This window comes from Scylla paramamosain, chromosome 24, assembly GCF_035594125.1.
Source record: "Scylla paramamosain isolate STU-SP2022 chromosome 24, ASM3559412v1, whole genome shotgun sequence".
Lineage (NCBI taxonomy): Eukaryota > Metazoa > Arthropoda > Malacostraca > Decapoda > Portunidae > Scylla > Scylla paramamosain.
Window position 1 is genome coordinate 10,818,835 of NC_087174.1, and position 27,258 is coordinate 10,846,092.

General features: G+C 39.7%; 1 long non-coding RNA gene across 1 annotated transcript in view; it reads left to right on the plus strand.

Moving 5' to 3' along the window:
• LOC135112941 (uncharacterized) overlaps positions 1 to 9,989 on the plus strand; it is a 48,056-nt gene extending 38,067 nt beyond the window's left edge. Inside the window, exon 3 of the long non-coding RNA XR_010274628.1 lies at positions 9,672 to 9,989. This is a non-coding gene — a long non-coding RNA (uncharacterized LOC135112941). The remainder of the gene's footprint in view (positions 1 to 9,671) is intronic.
• Positions 9,990 to 27,258: the final 17,269 nt, after the last annotated feature.

The following is a 27,258-nucleotide window of genomic DNA, read 5'->3' on the forward strand; positions in this document are numbered from 1 at the left end:
CAAGCCTCCACAAACACAATCCCCTCTTCCCCCCTTCACCCTTCCCTCCTTCCCTTTCCCCCTTCCCTCCCCCTTTCCCCCTTTCCTCCCCCCAACACACACACACCCCAGGAAGCAGACACAACACTGCTAACAATTAAAACAAGCATCATCATCCACAAATAAGCAAGGTATTAGCACTTTATGCAAATTTGCCGAACAAACTTGCATGGCTGTCCGTGGAGTGGGTCAGTGGAGGAGTTGGGGGTTGTGGAGGGGTTGTCAGGGGTGGAGGAGGGATGTTGGAGTGTTGTTGGGGTAAGGTAAAGTAAGGTTAGGTTTCAGTTGTTATGTTTGGTAGTGTAAGCTTAGATTAGGTTACGTTAGGTTAGGTTAGGTTAAATTATCTTAGGTTAGGATATTAAGTTAGATTAGGTTAGCTTAGGTTAGGTTAGGTTTGGTTAGGTTAGGTTCCGATACGTTTCGTTAGTTCATGTTATGCTAGGTTAGGTTTGGTTAAGTTTGGATATGTTAGGTTATGTTAGGTTAGGTTAGGTATCAGGTTGTCAGACTTTTGTTTGGTTCTTTCCTGAGCTGTTATTTTTTTTTTTTTGTTTTATTAAGGTAGTTTGCGGAGAAAGAGGAATGAGAGGAGAAACATGAATACGAGAAGAAAAGGAACAATAGGAGAAAGAGGAGTAGTAGTGTGTGTGTGTGTGTGTGTGTGTGTGTGTGTGTGTGTGTGTGTGTGTGTGTGTGTGTGTGTGTGTGTGTTACTGGAATTCGTCTGTCAAAGAGATGTGAGTGTTTAATTACTGATCACCAGAAACTTTATACATTAATAACATCGTTTCATTACTAATTATTATTGTTATTTAATTTAGTTACCTGTCACTTTGCCACACACACACACACACACACACACACACACACACACACACACACACACACACACACACACTGACATAACAGTGACGAGACATAATGAGTCTTTCATCACTACAGACCATCCGATAACCGAGAGAGAGAGAGAGAGAGAGAGAGAGAGAGAGAGAGAGAGAGAGAGAGAGAGAGAGAGAGAGAGAGAGAGAGAGAGAGACCCTTCCATGGTACATCCTCTAGCAACTGTCCCCCCCATCTCTCTCTCTCTCTCTCTCTCTCTCTCTCTCTCTCTCTCTCTCTCTCTCTCTCTCTCTCTCTGGCGGCGGTTCATATTTCAAAGGTAATGGCTCCGTTCGGCAGCTTCTATCCGCACTGCAACATTCATTCTCTCTCGCAAGAATTGGGTCCGGAGCGCCTTGGTTTGATGAGATGGCGGGCCTTCGTGTGGTCTGGTGTGGTGTGGTGTGGTCTGGTGTTGTGTGGTGTGGTGCGGTGTTGTCTTGTATTATGTCTTGTCTTGTTTTGTCTGGTCTGGTATCATCTGGTGTCCTCTGTTCTTGTTTGGTCTTGTTTGGCCTTGTTTTGTTTTGTTTGGTCTGATGTGGTTTGGTCTGGCTTGGTTTGTTTCGGCGCATTCTTTAGTCTTCTTGTCTGTTGTGGTCTTCCCTGGTCTTATATGGTCTGGGTTTGTTTTTGTCTTAGTTTGTTTTGTCTTGTTTTCTTTTGTTTCTGGTATGGTGTGGTGTGGTGTGGTTTAGTCTGGCGTTGCTCCTCTTTTGGTCTCCTTGCGCATTTAATGATAGCGGTAAATTAAGCCGGTCTGGTGCCTCGTCAATGATCTGTTGATAATGGGAATGCGTGTGATATTAAGTGCTTCTCAATAATGGATGTAAAAATAATAATAGTTTCATTGTGCAACTTTGGGGTCCGGACATTACAGAAGCAGAATGTAAATGAATAAATGATAATGCTCAGTAAGTGGGTCTTAAATAATTATAAGCTCATAAGCAGACTAGGAGTTGGTTAATAAAAAGTTTAATTCGTCTAAAAACGCCGTTATTTGGTTCAAAGCCGCGTTACTCCGCTCACAACAGCTGTACCCGGCTCAGAGGAGAGGTACTCGGCTCACAACAGCGGAATTTGGCTCACAGCAGTTTTTTTTTTTTTTGTGTGATGGAGATTTGGTTCTGAGGGGAGGAATTTGGCTCACAACAACAGTAATTGCCTCAGAGGGGAGGAACACGGCTCGCAACAGCTGAAATTGGCTCACTACTGCGGTACTTGGCTCATAATAAGTTTTCATCTTAACATTACATTTTTTTTTCATACAACAGAGCTTTTTGTTGAGCTAAGTAAGAAATTCAACTTAACACGAGTAAAGATTGTAGATAATTCAACAGGAAATTCGAAATTATTTTTACATCATAGTAAGGAAACGAAGATTTTTTTTTTACTTAATACGAATAAGAATTGTATATAATTACCAGCAACACTATTTTACTTCATAATAAGGTAAAAAGATAAAAAAAAGACGCGATTTCCACCCCACTGCTTATCAGGTCCAGGAATCGCACGCAGGTCCCTTATCCCCACGTGTCCACCTCACCTGGGAACACCTGTCCAGCCTGCCCCCTTTTTCACCTGCTCCCCGCCCCACCTGGCCTGATGGACCGGTTAATTAGCGTAAATGGGCGTGTTTGTGTTCCACCGTGGGGGAGGGAATGTTTTGTTTGTTTGTTTGTCCGTGTGTGTGTGTGTGTGTGTGTGTGTGTGTGTGTGTGTGTGTGTGTGTGTGTGTGTGTGTGTGTGTGTGTGTGTACAGTCAAGAAATAAAGTAAGAGATTATGTACTAGTTTGTAATTCTCTCTCTCTCTCTCTCTCTCTCTCTCTCTCTCTCTCTCTCTCTCTCTCTCTCTCTCTCTCTCTCTCTCTCTCTCTCTCTCTCTCTCTCTCTCCTCCCTTTTTCTCCACATGCCTCTCCCCTCCCTCGTGTACGTGACTAAGAGCCCTCAGCTCCCCTTCTCCCCTCCTTTTTCCCCTCCCCGCTCCTCTCCTTCCCTTCACCTTTTTAATGTACCAACAACATCTTACTTTAAAAAAATAAACTCATTAGTGATATCTTCTCCTGTGGGGTGCGCTCAGAGAGAGAGAGAGAGAGAGAGAGAGAGAGAGAGAGAGAGAGAGAGAGAGAGAGAGAGAGAGAGAGAGATGCACACAAATATTTGAATAAAGGATTAGAACCAGACCCAAAAATAAAAGGGGGATGATTAAGTGAATGGAAATATAATGGTCTGGCGTGGAATGATTAATGGGGTGACTGTTTAAAAAGGGAAGAAAACGTAAATCGGCTCTGAATTCGGATAGGACAAGAAAAATGGGCCGGGAAAACAAGAGGAAGGGAGATAGAGAGATAAAGGAAGGAAGAGTATTAATAGATACTCGCTTTTCTCTTTCCACTGTCTGAATTTTTATTGGAGTTTCTGCCGACTACGCTCTTTATCATAGTTTTCATTTAGTGCAGTCTTTCTCCATTCCATTAATCTTTCGACTGGTAACAAAGATGTGGTGATATTTCCTATTTTATTTGACTTAGCTTAGATTTTATTGGAATTAAATGAAGGTACAAGTATTTATTTTATTTTATTTTATTTTTTTTATTATTTTTTTTTTTTTAATTAAGGTACACGTATTTAAAATTTTGAATTACTCGGTCAGCCAGAGATGTATTTTGAAATCTTGCTTAAAAAGTCACCAAACCATTTTATTAAGTTTGAGAAGAAGCTACAACGGTCAATGACCGTAAATACTTGTACCTTCTCTCCAACCTTTTCTCTCCTCCTGTCCTGTACTGTCCTGTCTCTTGTTGTACTGTCCTGTCTTTGTTGTACTGTCCTGCCTCTTGTAGTACTGTCGTGTCTCTCTTCCTTGTAGTTAGTTAGAAGTAGTTACCAAACATTCTTGCAAGGACCTAAAGATATGTTTCTGTTTGGCTTTCCTTTGTATTTCTTTGTACTCCTCCTCCTCCTCTTCCACGTCAGAATGATTTCCTAAGAAGCGCGACACATACAAATTTAGTTCGCTGTTCTCTCATTCACTTCATCTCAAGTTGATGTTAATTATCATAAGATTTCACTTGACTCGGAGCTGAAACCTTCCAAGAGGCAGAATCGAGAGAGCGTGGAACATTTCAGGGGAACTGGGGACTTTTTTGTCTTCTTAAGGGCAAATATTGTGTGTTTGAACGCCACGAACTGAAAGGTGAAAGTTTAATGAAGTTTCAGGGACTGTTTGAAGCCGAAGACGGAATGACAGACACATATTCAGACTGAGCCAATAAAAAAAGACAAAACGAGACCAGTGAAGGTGAATGAAGGAACAAATGAAGCATATATAGGAACTTAGAGAAACTATTCCGAGAAGCAGACATTCAAAATATAATCAAAGTGAGACGTTTAGATGTTTACAAGACAAACTGGAACTGAACTGAAAGTTAAGTGAAGCAGCGAATGAACTAAAAGAGAAGAAACTGAAGGAAATCCTCTTGAGAACCAGACAAATATAGAAGCAAACTGATACAATTACAAGACAAATGGAAACTGGCACCAACAAATGAACCAAGTAAGTAAACTTAGGGAAACTGTTTCGAGAAGCAGATAGACATCCAGACAAAACGAAAAAAAAAAAAAAGAAACTAGAAGGAAACCTAAATGAACCTGGAAAGAAAAAAACATCCAGACAAAAAAAAAAAAAAAGAAAGAAACTAGAAGGAAACTTAAATGAACCTGAAAATGAACCAAATAAGGATTGAGACCAATAAATAAAATGGATAAATAAAGAAATAACAAAAAAAGAAACAGAACCAAATCTACACAAAATTAACCCAACTGAAAAAAATACGAAAAAAAAGAATAAAGACGAAACAACCCCATCACAAAATAAAAAACACAATAGATAAACACACAAAAAATAAATAAATAGATCAAATAAAGATAGGTTACACACACGAACTGTCTCAACCCTTCTGATGCATAGCCACGAATTCCCACGAACCTTATTGAACCGAAAACGAACCCAAGCCATTTCCCTCGCTCCCCAATAAGCCGAGGCTCGCCGTCACGTAGTTGGGCTAAACAGACCCGCCATTCGGACTCTGATTGGGCGAAGCTGCGCCAATCACAGCGGATGATAAGATGCCGTTTGCTGTTTTTATCCTTGATTAACCCAAGAAGGAATGGGGGTTATTTCTTATCAGCTGCTGGCCAGGGGAGAGAGAGAGAGAGAGAGAGAGAGAGAGAGAGAGAGAGAGAGAGAGAGAGAGAGAGAGAGAGAGAGAGAGAGAGAGAGAGAGGAGAGGGAGGGAGGATGGGGGGTGAAAGAGATTGCCTTAACAAAGTAGAAACTCTTGTGGTTGGACTTGCAGACTCTCTCTCTCTCTCTCTCTCTCTCTCTCTCTCTCTCTCTCTCTCTCTCTCTCTCTCTCTCTCTCCAGTCTTAAAGGGTAAACAAGTTATTCGGTAAATAAAATACTGCTTTAAATAAACTTTGTTGTTCGCTTTTTTTTCTTTCTCTTTTTACCACTTTTATTTTCCAGCTTCCCTTTCCCATCCACATTCTCCAACTTCCAATGTTTCCTCTTCTCGTTTTCCCCTAATTTTTCCTCGTATCCTTATCTTCCTTCATTCCCCTTCCCCCAAATAAACCCCCATCCTTATCTTCCTCTTCCTCCTCCTCTCTGGTTTCCTTTTCCCTCCTTCATTTTTCTCCTCCCTTTTTCTCTCCCGTCCGCCAAATTTTTAAAGGCAGTTTCCGGAGGATCGGAAGCCAGGTGAGTCACGGGTCCCTAGTTCCTCCCAAACCCATTAATCAGGTGACATAGAGCTTCCTTACCCTCCCCACAGACTCCCCTGTTTCTGCCTTACTCCTACTCATCCTCCTCCTCCTCCTCCTCCTTCTCCTCCTCCTCCTCCTCCTCCTCCTCCTCCTCCTCCTCCTCCTCCTCCTCCTCCACTCCTCTCTTCCCAGAACTCTTTTCACATTAGCTGCATTTTTTTCTTGTGGTTTTCTGTGTGTTTTATTTCATTAATCACTCATTATTTCACTCTATGATGTTTAAAAGTCCTTCTGCTTTCTGTTTCGTTTAAGTCCACATGTTACTTCTCATTTCTAAGTCTATTCATGTTTTTTTTTTTTAATAATTTACGCTTTTGCAGATTCCCTTTCGTGTTCATCTTTATCTCTACTTCTTTCCCATCCACTTTCCACCCATTTATTCACTCATTAAAATTCAAACATTCACTTTTGAACACTGCTCTTTACTTTTTACTTATTCCTTCACTCTCCCATACCCGTTCCCTGTCACGTCCCCTCAGTACACAAAAGAACCTTGCCACACCACTGTCTTCCCTTGCACAAATGCTTCCATCCATACCAACACTGCTACACCCCTTCCTCTACACCCTGCCACACCCCTACACACATAACCCCACACATAACACTCCTACATCCTCTTCCCCTACCCTGCTACACATATACCCTGCCATACACACATTCTTCCATTGATATCCATACTCTGACATCCCTTTCTCTACCCTGCCACACCCCTGCCCTCCTCTACCCATATACGCACGCACACACACTCCCGCCGCAGCCTCGCTTCTGTAAATCTGTGATACTAGAAACCAGGCAGTTTTTCCTCGCATGGATATATGAGTCTATACTCTATCCAAGGGAACAATAGGCTGGTATATACGACCCATGGGGAGAGGGAAGGCATGACGGAAGGGAGGGGGCGCCGGGAGACGGGGAGAGGAACATGGAAGGGTGGAAGAGGGAAGAGATGAAGGATGGTGTGGTGGAAAGGGGTGTGGATGAAAGGTGGTGGATAGATGAGGGAAGAACGAGAGACAGTGAAGATGGAGAGATGAGAGAAGAGGGAGAAATGAGGGAGATAGAGGAGAAGGGGTGAGAGGACTTTGGACTACTAAATGAGAAAAAAATAGAAAGAGAGAGGAAGAGGAGAGTAAAGATGGAGATGAGAGAAGAGGGATAAATGAAAGAGATAGAGAAGAAGGGTTGAGACGAGTTTGAGCTGGTAAATGAGAGAAAGAAAATAATAAAACAAGTGACATGAGAGTGAATGATAGAGAAAGGAGATAAAAAGAGATGATAAGAGTGAAAATGATAATGCGTGGAGTGTACGGTTAGAAAATCAGGGAATCTTGAGTTTCCCCTTAGAAAATTTAAAAGAAAATGAAAATGGAGTAAAATAAAAACAGGATAGGATTTGCTTTGGAGAATAGGTTCATATCTCTCTCTCTCTCTCTCTCTCTCTCTCTCTCTCTCTCTCTCTCTCTCTCTCTCTCTCTCTCTCTCTTCCAACTCACTATTACGAGGAATTACTGCTGTGCTTCGGATTTTATGAACCGTATGTCGAAAATAACTCTTTATTTATATGAATATCAAAAGCTTAACTAATGTATGAGGTAAGCTTGTTCAAAGTAATGGACGTTAATCATTCAATCTCCGGAAATCTGCCCCTAATTCAGTGCACGGAATGTTTGGCCAACAGAGGGACTGACGGGAGTGACTGACTGACTGGCTGACACACACACACACACACACACACAGAAGATTGACTGATGGGGGAGGTGGAAAGGCTGACTGTTAAATTCGGTAGATGAAAGGGATTTTTAGTGAGTGACTGAACGAGTGATTGACGAAAGGGGTGTATAAAGACTGACTGGCTGACTGATTGACTGTATGAATGATTTGTGAGTGGGTGACTGACTGATTGACTGATTGAATAAATGACTGGCATGATTGAGTGAATGAGCGATTTTGAGTGAGTGAAGGGTAACTGACTGTCTGACTGAGTGAATGGCTAAATAAATGAATGACTAACTACAGGAAAGGAAGACCGATTGGAGGATTAACTGACAGTAAGATAGATGGAGCGACTAACAACACACAAATTAGAAAAAAAAAATAACTCGTGGATGAAGGGACAGGGGAAAAAAGGAAAATAAAACGGACTTCTTGAAAAAAAAAAAACATATAAATAGAAAAAAATATAGATGAAAATACAAATACAGGGAGAGAAAAAAATAATCGCATCTCGACGAAAATAAAGAATGATTAAATAAGAAAAATAAATAAAAGGAATAGAAAAAAAACGTGCATAAAATCAGAAATTACATAAAACAACCAAGAGTAACAGAGAGAGAGAGAGAGAGAGAGAGAGAGAGAGAGAGAGAGAGAGAGAGAGAGAGAGAGTTACAATAGCCTTTTACTAGTGACAGGTGTACAAGGAAATAGGTAGGCTGGGGTGCGGCGTGAACCAGGAGGCGGAGCTGGGGACACCTTACCGACCACTCCTCAGGGACATAACTTTTCCCGTGTAAACAGTGACTCTTGACGCGGCTGTGTTGTCACCTTGCATCATGTAGGCGACGAGGATAGTCAAGAAGAAGAAGAGGAGGAGGAGGAGAATAAAAGAGAAGGAAGAGCAGCTGGAAGAGAGACACGAGGAGGTACACGACAAAAAGAAACACAAAGAAAGAACAATAATAGTGTCGTTGGTCTTTCTTTTTTTCTGAGGGAAAGAGATGTAAAGAAGAACAGAAGGAAGAAAGAGGTAGAAGAATCAGGAGGAAGAATGGAGAAAGGAGAAAGAAGGGCAGAAGGAACTATATGAGGTATGAAGAGGAGAGTGACGAGGACGAGGTGGAGAGAATGGAAGAAAGGAAAAGAAAGAAAATAAAATAGATGGAAGAAAAACACAGGAATATAAAAAAAAAGAATCTAGAATAGGAACGGAGAAGATAAGAAAGAGAAAATGATGAGAGAAAATAAATAAAATTAAAATAGAAAGAGAGAAGCAGGAGAGGAAGAATTATTAACTGCCATGTTGTTGATAATTCAATCTAATTACTCTTCTCCCCCCGCCGCTCTCCCTCCCCTGCCGCCGCTTTGTGTACCTGTTAGTCAGACCAAACTTGGATTATTGTAAACCAGCAGAAGGAACTTGTTTTATCTCCTCATCTAAATTGCTTGTGTTGCTGACGGTCAGGCGAGGACGAGGAGCTGGGCATGCTGGGGGGGGGGAGCCTGGCCTGGGTACACTACTACTGCTACTACTGCTGCTACTATGATGAAGATTGCTACTATTACTACTATTATGACAACGATTCCAACTACTAAGATGAGGACGACGACTGCTACTGCTGCTACAAATGCTATGACTACTACTAGGATGAGGACTGATGCTAATATTACAGCTGGTATGACTGCTATTACGACTTTACTGCTCTTACTACGACAACTACTGCTACTAATGCGATGAGGACGACAACAACTGCTACTGCTGCTACTGCTGCTACTACTGCTACTACTAATACTACTACTACTACTACTACTACTACTACTACTACTACTACTGCTATGAAGAAGATTGTTATTAATATTACGACTGCTATTACTGTTATTACGACTTCTACAACAACAACAACAACAACAACAACAACAACAACAACAACAACAACAACAGCAACAACAGCAGCAGCAGCAGCAACAACAACAACAACAACAACAACAACAACAACAACAACAACAACAACAACAACAACAACAACAACAACAACAACAACAACAACAACAACAACAACAACAACAACAACTACTACTACTACTACTACTACTACTACTACTACTACTACTACTACCACTAATAATGATAATAATAATAATAATAATAATAATAATAATAATAATATTACAACTACTGAAATTTAATATCATTACAACATTAACAGAGAGAACAACAAGAACAAGATGGTTAGAATAAGAACAAGAAGAAAAGAACGAGGACAAAAGCAGGAAGAAGAAAAACAAGGACAAGATTAACAACAACAACAACAACAACAACAACAGCTGCTGCTACTACTACTACTACTACTACTACTACTACTACTACTACTACTACTACTCCCTTACTCTCAATCACGGCTTTTCCGACAGCGCTAATTATTACTACACAAAGAAAACTTGAACACTAAGAACAAGATAAATAGAGACTGCAAACTTAGACGAACAATAGCAACTAAATCACGTGCTAGAAGATGTGGTGGTGGTGGTGCTGGTTATGTTGTTGTTGTTGTTGTTGTTGTTGGTTGGTGGTGGTGGTGAAGTAGAGGGGGAGTAAATATTGTTCTTCTCTTGTACTCTTTTTTGGGTTTGAAATTTATAGAGTTGAGGAAACAAAAGCCGGATTGGAGGAAGAGGAGGAGGAGGAGGAGGAGGAGGAGAAAGAAGAAGGAGAAGAAGAAGAGGAGCACCAGCAACACAAGATTAGTGGAAGGCATCTGTTGGGAATCCTTTTTGTTCTCACATTGCATAGTTTAAGTTTCTAAGGATATTTGGAAGATCTCGTCATTAGAGATAGGTTAGGTTAGGTTAGGTTAGGTTAGACTAGGTTAGGTTAGGTTAGATTAGCTTAGGTTAGGTTCGGTTATCTTAGGTTAGGTTAGATTAGCTTAGGTTAGGTTCGGTTATCTTAGGTTAGGTTAGATTAGCTTAGGTTAGGTTCGGTTATCTTATGTTAGGTTAGGTTAGATTAGCTTAGGTTAGGTTCGGTTATCTTAGGTTACTGTGTGTGTCCCTTGTGTAATGAAACGTGCTGATGTGTTCCTAATTTTTATCCCTTTTTAAAATAGTAAGAACGGGTGAAAAAAAAGTATGTTCTGTGTTAAAGTGAGGATTGAGTAATTTTGTCCCTTTTTTTTTGTTAGTGGGAAACGTAAAAAAAGAAGAAAAAATGGCTATGTAATTATAAAATGAAGAAAGATTGAGTAACATGAGATTGAGAACCGAACACGTTATCTCGACTCGTTTTTCCGATGCTTTAATGAACTTCTCAGTGGTTAGTTCGAACCTTTATTAACCTGAAGGGAAGTATTGTGATATGTGTTGCGTGTGTGTGTGTGTGTGTGTGTGTGTGTGTGTCGCCATTTACGACGTACGATTATGAAATGAGATATTCTGAGAAAGATTTTGATATTATGAATCTTACCGTACCTATTTACATTCATTTGTCATCCAGTTCCATAAACCAACCTTATCTTGAAAACCTCCATGTTGACAACCTGATTAGTCTATTCTGATGACGTACCACTCAATGATATACTGACAATCTTACAAAATCCTAATAATTCATATAAAATTTCATAGGACCACATTGTGAAGTAATTCTGCACCGCACCTCCTCTTCTTTCAAAAAGGCTCTAGTTGAAGCTACACTGATATTTAAGTGTGTTTTTTTTTCTCGGTTTTCATAACAGAGTAACAATATTTCTACATTATTAACAGGAGAAACACTCTTGAGAAACCGGTTGATCACCTCTGCGGCCTTTGAAAATAGTCGTGGTGAGAGTGCAAAGCGTCTCAGAATACGGGACTTACTAAATCAGATTAAGGTTTAAGAAAAATGAGAAAACAATGGAAATCACTTTGATATACTGACAATCTTACAAAACCTAATAATTCACCGTCACTTAGTAAATCAGTCCCTTTGATTGATATTTCGTACTTCTTTCCTTAATTACTAATCACTCTGAGGCATCTCTAAACCTGGATAAAAATTGCAAAATCTATCTTTTTTAATCCCTTTTTTCTTGTAGGCGCTTATAGAGATATCACAAATTATTCTGGTTCTGTGAAAGGGTTAGGGTTTAAGGAAAAGACTAAAGACAGTGGAGTGTATAATGTTATGGTGTTACGTTACTTAATTATTGACAAAGACTATCTCGAGTGTTCATGTGCACGATCTAAAGCTATAACTCTTTCTTTGTTCCCGTAGGATTGATCTGTCTGTCTCTCGCGCGTTTTTACCCCTTTCCTTGGGTTGGGTATAATTATGTTGCTAATTAGCTGTCTCTTCTATCATTATTTATCACGCGTCTTTCGTTATATTCTCGTTATCTATTTTATTTCTATTTCTCGTTCACTTTATTTTGTTTTAATCATTTATCCACTTTCCTTCTTTTAGTTTTGTTATTTCATTCGTTACTGCTTTATTTATTTATTTGTTTATTTTGTCTGTTTTCTCTCGTTTCTTTATATTCTTCTCTCCCAGTTTTTATTATACGTATCATTTCTTGTCCTTTCTTTCATTCTGTTATTTCGTCATTGTTGTCATCTCTTATTGTCCTTTCTGGTTGTTCTATTTTCTTCTCCTTTGTTGTTTTTCTTTTTATTCTTTCTTTTCTCTGTTTTCCCCTTTTGCAATATTCGGTTATTTTCATTGTTATTATTCTTCATTTTTCTTCATCTTTATTTTTATTTATAGTGAGAATAGTTTTTTTTTATTTGTTTGTTGCCATATTCAAGGTTCTTTCTTAGTCATTCCCATAAAGTTTTCCTATTTTTTTTTAACTTTCATAATTTTTCTTTCAATTGCTTTTCTGGTTTATTGTGTTTCTCTTATTTTTTTTTTATTATTTTACATATATATATTTATTGTATTCTTTATCCTATTTCTTTTTTCTTATCTTTTTTTTTTCTTCGCTCCAGATATTATTAGTTTCTCTTGAATTCCTTACAATATACTCCTCCTCCTCCTCCTCTTCCTCTTCCTCTTCCTCTTCTTTTCTGTTTCTCCATGCTTGCCTCAGCTCTTCTGTCTTCCTCTCCTATTTCTGACTTCACGCAGCCATGCATTCTCTCTCTCTCTCTCTCTCTCTCTCTCTCTCTCTCTCTCTCTCTCTCTCTCTCTCTCTCTCTCTCTCTCTCTCTCTCTCTCTCTCTCTCTGGAATTGCATGTAAGTGGTATGTGTGTATGTGTGTGTGTATGTGTATGTATGTATGTACGTGTGTGTGTGTGTGTGTGTGTGTGTGTGTGTGTGTGTGTGTGTGTGTGTGTGTGTGTGTGTGTGTGTCTTGCGTGTGAGGAAGGGCGAGGGTGTGTCAGTCACTGAGATGATAAACAAAGGGGAAAGCGAGCGATAATCATCACCATCAGAGGGGAGTAAACTACGCTAAAACCATCAGCAATATGCACTTTTCCTTTGTCCTGTGTTGCTATTCCTGCCTCGCCTGTCTGTTGTTGCCCGTGTTCAGAACTGCTCTGCTCTCTCTGTCTTTCTCTCTCGTCACGACTATTTTCAAAGGTCACACATGATCAACACAGTTCTCAAGGTGTCTCCACTGCTGACAATGTAGAAATCTAGTTAATCCGTCAGTAGAACCGTAAAAACACCATTAAAAATTCTTGTCACTTCATCAACTAGAGTCTGTTCAGTGTAGTGGAGGTGCGACGCTGGAGTGTTTCAGAATGTGGTTGAGTGTCTTTGTTGGGTGTGTGTGTGTGTGTGTGTGTGTGTGTGTGTGTGTGTGTGTGTGTGTGTGTGTGTGTGTGTGTGTGTGTGTGTGTGTGCGCGCATGTACGTGTGCTTCTTTTTCAATTTATTATGAGTCATGTTGCAACTTCACGTGTTTTATTTGCCACGCCCGCATTTCTCTCCTATGTCTGTAGTTTTACCAGTCTCTCTCTCTTTCTCTCTCTCTCTCTCTCTCTCTCTCTCTCTCTCTCTCTCTCTCTCTCTCTCTCTCTCTCTCTCTCTCTCTCTCTCTCTCTCTCCATATCTCTTTGTCTTTCTCGCCCGTGCCTCTACATCAGCCTTATTTGCAGTCCCTCTTCCCCTCATGGTGTATGTACGGCAATCCATACCTGAGTCTGTTTATTTGGTTTCCATTTATCACCTGCCCTTTGTTTCCGTGTACAGGTGAAGTCAGGTGTGTAGAATGTATTGTGTGTGTGTGTGTGTGTGTGTGTGGGTGGGTGTGTGGGTGTGGGTGTGTTGAAGTGTAGAGTGAGATTTCTAAAAACCATACTCGAATTGTCTTTTCTGATTTTTCTTTGCCACTTTTTTCCCCAAGTGTTTATCAAGATCCCATATTCGAATTGCCTCTTCCAGTTTCTCTCCTCTATATCTTTTCTTTTCTCGTATTTATCAAAAGTCCCAGGGTGGAGGTGGAGGAAGGTGGAGGAAGGGGAGGCTGGAGGTGTCAGAGTAATCCACGCTGAAAAGAATACCTGAGCGTCAAGGTGATGATGTTCCTCAGGTAATAGAGACACCTTCTTGTTCACTAATTAATGTAATTACTTGCCCTGTGGGAGGTATACAGAGAATAGGCGATACGTGGAAGGAGGAAGAGGGGGAGGATGAGGATGAGGAGGAGAGGAGGATATTATTAGAGAGTGGTAGGTATTAGGTGGGTAGATGCCAGGAGTTAAGAGGGTATTAACCTAGTAATTAGATAAGAATATTAGAGGAGTAAATACTGGATGTTTCATTTCAATTCTTATTGTTTAAATGTATTCCAGTCCTACGTAGATGGCTGTGAAAACTTAAGCTTAGTTATCATCTATCTTTTTTTTTTTTTTTCTATTCAAGGAGTATTTCACCCTCTGGTTAATGCACGTTTTACCTTTTTGTTATTACACGTATTTCTTCTGATTCCAGCTTATCTCCAGATGCACGAAAAGAAAAAGAGACTGTGGTTTATGGAATTCAGTGCAAGTTACAAAGAGGGAATTCTGGAGAACATGAGGATTTTTAAAGTTATCTGAATGTGTTTAGTGAATGATGCAATTCTGGATAAGGCTTCTTGTTTGCATCATTCATAACAGCAGCAGGGGACAAGGGAAGCTGCAGCTCAGAAGGCCTACACGTGACAGTCACCGTGTAAAGAATGCCTAACTATATCCACCTATCATCCTTATTGTTATACTCCTCTTATTTTCTTTTAAATTTAACTGTTGGAAAGAATGCATACCTGTACCTACCTATCCTCTCTGTCTTTATATGTATCTATTTTTCGTTGAACCTTTGAATAGCACATCAGGTCACTTTCACTCCGGATACCATTACAGAAGTGTTAAAGATGATTTTGTTGCATTGGAGGCATTAAAAAATCACCTTTAGCTCTTTATCAACTAGCATTATATCTTGGTTTACTCCATTCCTGATCAATAATACGTGACTTTGTGAAGCTAGGAAAGTGTCTCTGCCGCTGAAAGAGTTAAGGCCACTGAATTAACAATCTGATAACTGAGTCTCTTCCAGTCATCTGCTATTCCCTTCTTGTCTCGTATCTCTTCTAGTAAACAATAAATACATTAATACCGTGATTCAGTTATTATTAAAAAACAGATTATTATTTACAATGCTCGTTAAAGAGGAATTAGTGCTTCCTTTTGGTGAATCTCGTCTTTTTTATCAGTCATTCCTGCATTTTCAGGTTCTTTTGTGCAAGATATAAAAGTGTTCTTGTTGTGATGAGTTAACCAAACTACTGGCCGTGTTTTCTGACTCGTTTTGTATTTCTTTTGGGAACGGCATTGGGAGTGAGTTGTTTTATCCTTACTTATTTATTTTCTTTATCTGTTTATTAATTTATATGTTTAATTGCTGATTTACTTCCTCGTTTAACTATAGTGAGCGCGCTTTTACATTTTTTTTATTTTGCTATTGACGTATATTCATTTATTTATTTATTTATCTATTTATTTATTTATTTTCACCTTGACCGACTTCGCTGACAAGCAAACTGTAAAATAATATTGAAATAATGGAGAGTGAAAAAAATAAATAATATACCTTTGATATACTTGTACAAGGAAATTAAACATTGTATATTCATTCTGATTTCACAGAGAGAGAGAGAGAGAGAGAGAGAGAGAGAGAGAGAGAGAGAGAGAGAGAGAGAGAGAGAGAGAGAGAGAGAGAGAGAGAGAAATTACAGCATAAATTGTAATAAATGACACACTACCTTCCTCCATGCAGCTTGGCTTGGTGTGCACAAAACTTTTATTTATTTATTTTGAGTTTATATGTCAAGCGCTGCATTTCTGTCAAACCCCGTGACGGACGCTCGCTCCCCTTCCCTTCCCTTCCCTCCCCTTCGCTTCCCCTCCTTTCCCTTTCCCCCTTTCCTTTCTTTCCCTTCCCTTCTCTTCCCTTCCCTTCCCTTCCCTTCCCTTCCCTTACCTTTCATTTCCTTCCCTTCTTTCTCTTCCCTTCCCTCCCCTTCCCTTCTTTCCCTTCCCTTTCCTTTCCATTCCCTTGACTTCTTTCCCTTCCCTTCCCTCCTCTCCCCTCCCTTCCCCTCCCGTCTATAAATTAATGTCCGTGGATTTATTCGCTAGGATAATACTAATATATGGATGATTATTAATACTGTGTACGTAGATTCATGTCTCATGCACGTCGACACACACACACACACACACACACACACACACACACACACACACACACACACACACACACACACACACACACACACACACACACAGGCTCTTAGTATGCTAATTACTTGTGATATAAATGAGGTATATCTTCCTCCTCCTCCTCCTCCTCCTCCTCCTCCTCCTCCTCCTCCTCCTCCTCCTCTTCATCCTCCTCCTCCTCCTATTCCGCTTCCTCGGCCTAAATTAATAGTGGGCGTTGAAGGGTAGCACAGGGCGTGGCAGAGAGAGAGAGAGAGAGAGAGAGAGAGAGAGAGAGAGAGAGAGAGAGAGAGAGAGAGAGAGAGAGAGAGAGAGAGAGAGAGAGAGAGGGGGGAGTAAGGCCATTAATCATCCATTGAATACCAGGAATTTATATCTGCTGTAAATTTCCTTCTTCCTGCCGCTTGTGAGAAAACGTCACGGGGCAGGTGAGAGAGAGAGAGAGAGAGAGAGAGAGAGAGAGAGAGAGAGAGAGAGAGAGAGAGAGAGAGAGAGAGAGAGAGAGAGAGACGTTAAAAGCAAAGAAAACCTCAATATATATATATAGCAAGAAACGCAACATAAGAGACACAGTGTATGAGAGAAAAGAGGAAGAAACACAGAGGTGAAATACTGCAGACTGACAGGGAAGGGCGACAAAAAAGTAAAGGAAGGAAGCAAGAAAATAGAAGAGAACACAAGGGGAGAAGTGCCTGGGAGAAACATGGGGTGAAGAGCATTTAGAACACGTGACAGGGGAGGAAGGGAAGGTAAAATGCATAAGCGTGGGATGCGTGGGAGGATTGTGAAAGACGAGACGAGAAGATGAGAAGAAAATGTAATGAAAATGCGTGGGAGGATTCAGAAAAGTTGATTTAAATGGTGTTTTCAGAATATGAAGATAGAGAGTGAAGACAAGGAAGTAAATTAGGTGCGTGGGAGCGATAAAAAAAATAGACTAGAAAATTATTGAAGTGATGATGAAAATAAAGGAAAGAATAACATAGGAAAAAAAAACTTAGATCAGGAATTTAAAAAGGTTATTCAGTTGATGATATTAAAGGTAAAGGAAGGAATTGTGCATAAATCACGTGGAAGGGAAGAGAAAGGATAAATAAAAAAATGGATAAAGACAAGCGTGGGAACTTTAATAGACGTATTCAGATAATATTAAAGGTAGCAAAAATGATAATGAACAAAACTCACGTGGGGAGGGAAAGATGAATAAAAACAAACTGAATGAAAATAAAAGTAAAAAAAAAATAGTTGATCGAGAAACGTGAAAGGTGTATTCAAGAGATAATAAATATGAAGAAAGGAGAGATGGCAAAACACGCGGGAGGAACAGAGGATGAAAACATAAACCGAATAAAGAGAATATCGGGAATTTTAAAAGATGTGCTCAGGTGATAATATAAAAGATGAAAGAGAATAATGGATAAGACACGTGGGGAGAGAAAATAAAAACAATAAAAAAACTAATGAATAAAGATAAAGGTGAAGAAAAAGATTTGATGAAGTGGATAGAAAAGATCAAAACACGAATAAAAAAGTGTACAGATAAAGACTTAATCTCTCATAATAGGGGGCAAATGTACAGGGAAATATTACAGGAAAGGTGAGGTGAGAGGAAGTGTATGATGAAAGAGAGGCTCCCACAGGTGTAGTGCAGGTGTGAGGCAAGCTACACCTGAAGAACACCTGGTCTCGTCATTAATTACCTGAGATTATCTTGTGACCTGGATGTGCCCGACACTGCCGAGTGGAGGAAAGTGACAGTTTGATGATGAAAATGATGATGATAGTGATGTTACTGGTTAAAGAAGGAGATGTAGGGGGAAATTAGATGGTGATGATGATATTGGTGATGGTAATGGTGCTCGTAATAAGAAAAAGGTTACGTTAGGTTATTATGTGAATTAGAATGATGATAGTGATGTTATTCATATTAGTTAAGGAAGATAATAAAGAAGGAAAATAAAAGATAGTGATGATGATGATGATAGTAGTAAAATGAAGGGATGCAGAATGCAGCATATATGAACATGATTGTAATAGTAATCACGATAATAAAATTTGACAGAGATGAATAATTATATAATGAAAATTAAGATGATGGTGATGATAACTGATATTAGTTAAGGAAGATAATGCTGGAAGAAAATAGGTGAAGGTGATGGTGATGGCGATGATAGATATGATAATAATAGATATGAAGAGCACAGTATAGATAATTGAATAGGGAAGTAATAAAAATCATTATTATTCTATTAAACAGAGGTGAGTAATAAAATAAATGAAGATGATTTTGAGGATATTATTTCTAACAACAAGAAAAACAAAATATAGTAAATGAAGGAAATTGCAATAATAATACGGTACTGTTTATAAAGAGAGTAAGAATAGAATAGATAGATGTAATGTAAGTAATTATAATGATACTGGGATAAGGAGACGAAGAATAGAATAGATGAGGATAACTATGGCAGTAATGACAATAATAACACTAATAACACGAACAGGAAGAGGAGGAGATGAAGGAAAGAAAGGAGGAGTAGGAGAAAGAAAAAAAAGGAGAAAGAAGAGAAAGATGTGGAGGAGAAGAAGAACCAGGAAGAAGAAGAGAGGAAGGAGGAGAAGGAAAACGGATTAAAAGGAGGAAGAGAAGGAGGAAGAGAACAAGGGAGAGAAGATTAATACAATAACCCTAGATTAATATAGATCATAAAGACATCAATCCTTCCCTCACCCACCACCACCACCACCACCACCACCACCACCACCACCACCAGGACGTAAATCACAACATCGCCAGTGAGTGACAATTTGTGGAGCCGCTGCCGCTCAAACTTGCCATGGGAGACATTAAGCGCGCCTCAGTTGTCCTTAACAGTGGTGTTTGCGGCGCGTTTTCTAAAAGTTTGGGATTCACGGACCTCCGCTGCTGCTCATTACGTGGGTTCCGCCTCTGCTAATTATGGGACAGAGGATAATTAATTGAGGGCCATAAGGGCGCTGGGGTGAGAGAGAGGGAGAGTGGGAAGAGTGGAAGAGAGGGAGAGGGAGCGTTGCCGACAGACTGACAGAGTTACTCATTAAGTGCTTCGTGGAAATGTGTTTTGTGGTTGACATACAGCACACATTAAAATGGTGTGTGTGTGTGTGTGTGTGTGTGTGTGTGTGTGTGTGTGTGTGTGTGTGTGTGTGTGTGTGTGTGTGTGTGTGTAGTAGAGTTCAATTTAATCCCCCTAAAAAAAAGCATATAAGTTTTTCAGAGAGAGAGAGAGAGAGAGAGAGAGAGAGAGAGAGAGAGAGAGAGAGAGAGAGAGAGAGAGAGAGGCCTGAAAATTAATGTTGTGGGTACTGAAAGGAGACTTAAGGAATGATGGAGTTGAGGAGGAGGAGGAGGAGGAGGAGAAAAGGGAGAGGGAGGAGAGGAGGAGAAGGAAGGGCCTATAGTTAATTGATGAGGGGCGGAAGGAAAGGAGGCCCTGAAGAGGTAGAGGATGGAGGGCCCGGAGGAGGAGGAAGGTGGAGAGAAGTGAAGGGTGGAGGGGTGAGTGTATGAAAAATCCTCTCCATACACCTGATTGAGATTAATTAAAGGTAGGAGGCAGGTATTAATGCACAGGTGGGTCTGGCTCGTCAAGGCAGGTAGAGGGAGGGTGTGGGAGACTGCCTTGTTTCCTAATGCTTCTTGTTTTCCTCTTTTCTTTTTTGCTTTCTTTTTTTTCTGATTGTTGTTGTTGTTTATATCGTTTTTTTTAATGATTGTTTTTTTTTTTGTTCACTCATTTTTTCTTTTTTTTTATTAGTTTTCGGTCTTATCTATTGTTTTTTTTTTGTTTGTTTTCCTTCTTGTAGAGTCTGTTAGTTAGTATTTCTTTCTTTTTCATATTCTTATCTTTTTCCTTTCTTTTTTTCCTTATCTTCAACTGCAAGAACTAGAACAACTATTATTATTATTATTATTATTATTATTATTATTATTATTATTATTATTATTATTATTATTATTATTATTATCATCATCATTATCATTATCATTGCTATTATTACTATCACCACTGCCACCACCATCATCATCACCATTATCATCACTATTATCATTGTCACAACCCGAGTAGCATCATTATAATTATTACTAATTATGCATCATTATTATTATTCTCTCTCTCTCTCTCTCTCTCTCTCTCTCTCTCTCTCTCTCTCTCTCTCTCTCTCTCTCTCTCTCTCTCTCTCTCTCTCTCTCCTTGTTTTTTAATTATTCTTTCTCCGCCTTGTCATTCTTCATCATCCCTTTTCTCCTCTTTATCGTTTCACTCCTGCCACTCAAATCTGGCCACATCTTTTCCTTTGCCCCTTTGTTTATTTTCTCCCTCTTTTTCTCTTTTTTTCTTTTCTCCTTTATATTAATCATCTTTTTATATTTTCTTACGAATTATTAGATTTCTTTGTTTTTCCCTTCAGGTGTGTGTGTATAGCATTAAATTTACACTCTTTGTTCTCTCTCTCTCTCTCTCTCTCTCTCTCTCTCTCTCTCTCTCTCTCTCTCTCTCTCTCTCTCTCTCTCTCTCTCTCTTGACAGACTTACCGTACAGTGGGACAATTTCTGGTCCACTTCACCGAGATTAACTCAATGTCTCTCTCTCTCTCTCTCTCTCTCTCTCTCTCTCTCTCTCTCTCTCTCTCTCTCTCTCTCTCTCTCTCTCTCTCTCTCTCTCTCTCTGGATCAAACCCCTCTCCTCCTATATCTTTCACTCATCCGCCTACTCCTCCTCCTCCTCCTCCTCCTCCTCCTTCTCTCATCAGCCTCTGCGTCTCCCAGGTTCTTCATGTCTCCGGCAGATCTTCTCTCTCCGGCAGAACTAATTTGAGAAGAAATTGGCTATGGTCCCGAGGGAGCAGGTCTGTGCGTCTTGATCACATTTCGAAGGAGGAAGAGGTGGTGGTGGTGGTGGTGGTGGTGGTGGTGGTGGTGGTGGTGGTGGTGGTGGACGTCGGTTTTAAGATTTTATTTTTATACCATATTTTTTTATTTATTTATTTTATATTTTTTTAATTTTTGTGTGTCTGGTTTGCTGTTTGTGTCTGTCTGTATGTATGTATGTCTGTGTGTATGCTGCCTTTTAACCCCTTTGTCTGCCTATATTTCTGTCTGTCTGTCTCTCCATCTGTTTACCTATGTCTGTCTATCTGGCTTGCTGGCTGGCCGGCTAGCTGTCTGTCTGTCTGTCTGTCTGTCTGTCAATATGTCTGTTTGTCTGTCTATCTGTCTGTCTGTCAATCTGGCTGGCTGTATTTTTTTACTTATCACACAGTTTAAAATCATCCCATCTTATTATTTTTTTTTTTGAGGTGAAGAAATTTTTTTTTTTTATATATATAGATTCACTCACCTGATCTTATTAACTGAAGTGGTAATCATCGTGGTAATATCTACACGTCCTTTCATTAAGCTGGCGGAGGTGTGGCAGGCAATACCTTGTAGTTTTGGGAAGACATGTTGTGGCGAAGGAAATATTTGTTTTGTACACGTGTTTCTCTCTCTCCCCTGCAATCTGTTGTGTTCTCCTGCAGGCCTGACAATTTTTTTACAGGTCAGCCTCGCCCCTCTTTTCCCCGGCCTCTCCTGTGACAGTTTTTCCTTCCTCCTGAAAACCTAATCTCACTCTTGCCAGTCCTTCTCCTCCCCTCTCAGTCCCTTCCAGCACTTCAGCTCCCTTTCCAGGCTCAATCTGCCCTTTCAAATCCCCTTTCCCATTCTTTCCAGTCCCTTCCAGTCTTTCAGTTTCCCCCTCAGCACCTCCTTCTTTCTGTCCCTTTCTCTATTTAGTAATTATTTTCTTTCCTCATGCCATTCTGAATCTCTTGATCCCTCTTCTTTACTTTACTTTCTTTATTTTCTTATCCCTTCATTTAACCTTCCCCAGCCCTTTTTTTAGCCCTTTTTCAGCTCTTTAAGTCTCCTTCATCACCTCTTTCAGTCCTCTTCCAGTCCTCTAAGTCCCCCTCTGCGGGTCCTTCTTAGTCCTTTTCACACCTGCAAGTCTCATCACGCCCTATCTTACTCGTTTCCACTTCTATAAAATCCCTTTTATTTCGATTCAGTCCCTTTCACCCCTTTAAGTCCTCTTTTCCAGTCCTATTAGTTCCTTCTCAGCCATTTATCTCTTTACTCATCCCTTACTTAGTCCTCTCTAACTCCATCACTCTTTTCTTCCCTTTTCTTCTCCTTCTCTCCTCTTTCCTTTCCCCGTCAGTCCTCAAGTCTGCGTGGGTCTGTTCTACCCCTCAGTCCCCTCCCTTGACCCTCTTCAATCCCTCTTCCCTAATCCATTCCATATTTTATTAATACGGCCCTTTCCTTTGTCTTTCCAGTCTCAGGCCACTTGCTTCTCCTTCAGACACTCTTCAGACCTTCTTGAATTCTCTCACCCATTATTATTCTCTTGTTTCACTGCCTCTTAGTAGCTATTCACTCACACACACACACTCACGAACGTTCTCTCTCTCTCTCTCTCTCTCTCTCTCTCTCTCTCTCTCTCTCTCTCTCTCTCTCTCTCTCTCTCTCTCTCTCTCTCTCTCTCTCTCTCTGTCGATACCCTATCAATCTAATCCTTTCTCAGTTCAGAATTAACACCTTTTCATCTCATAATCATTTTCTTTCAAACTTTTTTTTTTTACTCTCCCCAGTCAGTCCTTTCTTTAACTCCTCTTACTGTTCTTATCTCCAGATCACCACCAGTCTTCTAATTTCCCCCTATTAGTTACCCCTTTCAGTCCCCTTTCAGTCTCCTTTCAGTCCCCTTTCAGTCCCCCTTTCTGTCCCCTTTCAGTCTTCCCTCTCATCCACTCTCAATTTCCCCCTAACTTCTCTTTCCTAATCCCTCCCTCAGTCACCTCTTTCAGCCCCCATTCAGTCCCCCTCTCAGATACCTTTCTCATTCCCCATGCAGTCCCCCTCTCAAGTTCCCTCACTTTCAGTCCCCTTCAAAACACCTGAAGCTTGCCTCGTTCTCGCTGAGTGGGCGTGTCTCTGTTTGGCAAGGCGACAGGTAATAACGTAATTAGCAGGTAAAGTGGAGAGATGAGCACACACACACACACACACACACACACACACACACACACACACACTCACTCTCTCTCTCTCTCTCTCTCTCTCTCTCTCTCTCTCTCTCTCTCTCTCTCTCTCTCTCTCTCTCTCTCTCTCTCTCTCTCTCTCTCTCTCTCTCTCTCTCTCTCTCTCTCTCTCTCTTGTTCCTATGAAATATAAAGCGAATCTCGAGGTCACTTTTCTCTCCGTTAATGAGCGGAGGAAAAGAGAAGGAGGGAAAAAATCTAATTCTAAATATTTCCATTGAGATGGTGATCTTTTATGTCCTTTCTTTCCCTCCATTAATGTATCTCAGCTCTAATGAAACGTTGTCCTCTCTCTCTTTTTTTCCTTCTCTCTCTCCCTCTCTCTTTTATTTACCCCTCCTTGTGCCTCTTTCCTCCCCTCCCTTCATTCCTACTTCTCCTTTTCTTTAGTCTCCCACTTATGTGTATTTTTTTTTTACCTTCTCCCTCTCTCTACTTTCTCTGTTTTATAAATACGCCCACTTGATAATCCAAATATTAATTCAGCTTGAGTGTTTTGCTCGTCAGTTTGAAATCGTGGATATATTTAAATGGAAAATGGATGATAATGATGTTGATGAGTAGCAGTAGTAGTAGTAGTAGTAGTTGTTGTTGTAGTTGTTGATGTTGTTGTTGTTGTTGTTGTTGTTGTTGTTGTTGTTGTTGTTGTTGTTGTTGTTGTTGTTGTAAATGATGATAATAATGGTAATGATAATAATAGTAATAATAATAATAATAATAATAATAATAATAATAATAATATTATTATTATTATTATTATTATTATTATTATTATTATTATTATTATTATTATTGTTATTTAAAAATTATGGTCATGGTAGCAGCAGCAGCAGCAGTAGTAGTAGTAGAAGCAGTAGTAGTAGCAGTAGCAGTATTAGTAGCAGTGGCAGTAGTAGTAGTAGTAGCAGTAGTAGTAGTAGCAGTAGTAGTTTCTACTTGTAGCTCTTGAAATATATGCAAATCCATCTTACTATTTTTTTTACTGATTCTTTTACTTTTTTTTTTGTTAATTATCTACTATTAATCATTTTCTTTTCATCATAATAATGATACTTCCTTTTTTTTTTTTTAATTTCCTACCTCCCACAAAGTGTAACCTTACCAAACACTTGTCTTTATTGAACCTTTAGCGAGCACACACACACACACACACACACACACACACACACACACACACACACACACACACACACACACACACACACACACACACACACACACACACACACCACTTGTCTCCACCTAACCATCACCTTCTCCATTTTCTTTGTCCTCTCTCTGGGTTCCACTTTTCCTTATGAGTTGCAATTCGACAAAGAAGCATCTCTCTGATTACCTGTCTCTTGCTATCTCCCTCTCACCTCTCCCTTTATTATTCTCTCCCATTTGTCATTCCTTCTATTCGTCCCTTCCACTTTCATTCCTTCCGGTTATACTTGTTCTACATTTTCATTCCTTTCGTTTATTCTCCTCTACTCTTTTGCTCTATTTTTTCTTCTTTGTATTCGTCTCTACTTTCATTCCTTTCGATCATTTTTGTCTTCCATTTTCTTTTATTTATTTTTCTTTCTATTTGTTTCTTTCCTTTTCATTCCTTTTGTTTATTCTTCTCATATATTTTCCTTTATTCTTTCTATTTGTCTGTTCCACTTTCATTAATTCCTTTCATTCATTTCATCTATTTCCCTTATTTATTCTTCCTTCTATTTTTCTCTTCCATTTTCATTCCTTTTGTTAATTGTTTTCCTTTATTAATTTTCCTTTTATTCGTCTCATCCATTTTCATTCACTTCCTTTATTATTCTCTTATAATTTTCATCTATTTATCTTTTCTTCTACTCGTCTCTTCCATTTCCACTCCTTTCCTCTGTTCTTGTCTTACATTTCTATTTTCTTTGGTATTTTCTATTTCTTCTTCGTCTTTTTATTTATTTTTTCATCCTTCTTCTACTTTCTTACTTTCTTTTCTTCTTCTATTCCATTCTTTTTGTTTACATAAATTTTTCTCTTCTTATTTATTGTCACATCTTCAGTTATTTCTTCCCCTTTTTTTTGTTATCCTTCAATTTTTCCTTCCTTTATCACATCATTCACATCCTCTTTCCTTTCTGTAACCTTCTTCCCTTCCTCCCATATTCACTAACTCATCTTCCTCCATTCCTACGTACATTTATTCACTCAACCATCCTTCCTTCATTTACTCGGAATTCTCCCTTACCAACAAACCCTGGACTTGCATAACCATCCTCCACACAACTCTCATTACTCTCCCTTACCCTCCCTTTCTGTTACTCTCCCCTTTATCACTCCCACGCTTTCTCTGTACGCCTCTCCCTCTCTCTCTTTCTCTCCCCTTATTCCTTCTCCCTCCTTAAACTGCACCCCGGTAAAAGCCCCCTCTAGCGCTCCTCTTCCTCCTCCTCCTCCTCCTCCTCCTCCTCCTCCTCACTTCCAGACCTGCCTCTCTGCTTTTCCAGGAAGGCACAGCCGAAATTCTTTACACCGAGGAAAGGGAAATAGAAGGAGCACGAGTTTTTTTGGTTTTGTCCATCCGGTGATACTTAGAGATGAAAGAAGTGAAAGAAATAAAAAGGATGGAAGCTGTCCCTTTTTACTTTACTGTATTTCTTTCCTTTTTTTCCGTGCTCGTCTTGGTTTTTACTCTTTTTTTTCATCTTCTTTCTGTCTCTTTAGTTTTTTTTTCTTTTCTTGGTGGTTCTTTTTTGTGTGTTTTTGTCCTTCTCTCTTTTTTTTTTATGTTTCTTTCTTCCTTGTTCTGTTTTGCGTGTACATCTTCCTCTTTCTCTTTCGCTCTTTTTCTTTGATTTGATTTGTAATTCCGTGTTGTTTTTCATCGTTCTCTTTCTCTATTTTTCACTTCCTGTTCGTTTTTCTCTGTTTTGTGTTTTCTTCTTTCTCTGCTTTTTCCTCTCTCTTTCTCTCTTCCATGTCAGTCTTCGTTGTCCTGTTTTGTGTTTATTCCTCGCTTTCTCTCCCTCACTCTCTCTCCCACCTCTCCTTCCTTTCTTCCTTTTATCCTCTCACATGACACCCTCTTAATAAAAAATGTCTCATGTATTGAAATTTCATTGCTGTACCTGTAGCTGGTCATTGATCTTTGCCCTCACTTCCATTTTTACCTCTCTCTCTCTCTCTCTCTCTCTCTCTCTCTCTCTCTCTCTCTCTCTCTCTCTCTCTCTCTCTCTCCCTCCGTCTCCTCCCACTCCTTCCTTTCAACTCCCACGCTACTCTATTCTCGTTCCTTCTTTTCTTCCCTCCTCCATTTCCAGAGTTGCCTCCTCTCCTTTCAGTCATTCCGTCTGTCTTTCTATCCTCGCTGCATCTGTTTATCCATGCCTTTCTTTCTTTCCTTCAGTATTTTTTTTATTCCTTCTTTCCGTATTTTCTTTTTTTTTTCATTTTGCCTTTTCTTTGTTTCCTTCCTGCCTCTCTTTTCCTACTTCCACTCTTTCCTGTTGTCGTTCTCCCTTCGTTTCTACTTTTATACCATCTTCTTTCCTTTCTTTCTTTTTCATTTATTCTTTTCCTTTCTTTTCCTTATTTTTTTTACCGTCCTTCCTTCCACGTCCATCCTTCCATGCTTCACCAAAATATCAAATCCTCACATTATATCAAGGAGGAAAAAAGTCACATTCTGTATTCACATTTTTTTCCCCCTCATCATAAATCTCACATGGAAAACCAACTTAAAAAGAAGCTGAGGAGGGGGAAAAGTTGGAGGCGGAGGAGGAAGAGGAAGAGGAGGAGGAGGAGAGGAGATATATAGTTCGATTGAGTCACACCCTCGTCACTCCCCCTCCCTCGCCATCTTTCCCCTTCCTCCCCATCCTCTCCCCTTCCTTTCCAATCTGTCTCATGAGCTCAAGCTAACTTTTTTCCCCTCAACTTGGTCAATATGAGGCTCCAGAGGGAAGGAAAATGAAGTTCTGTCATTTTATATCGAAGGAGGGAAAAAAGGAAAGGGA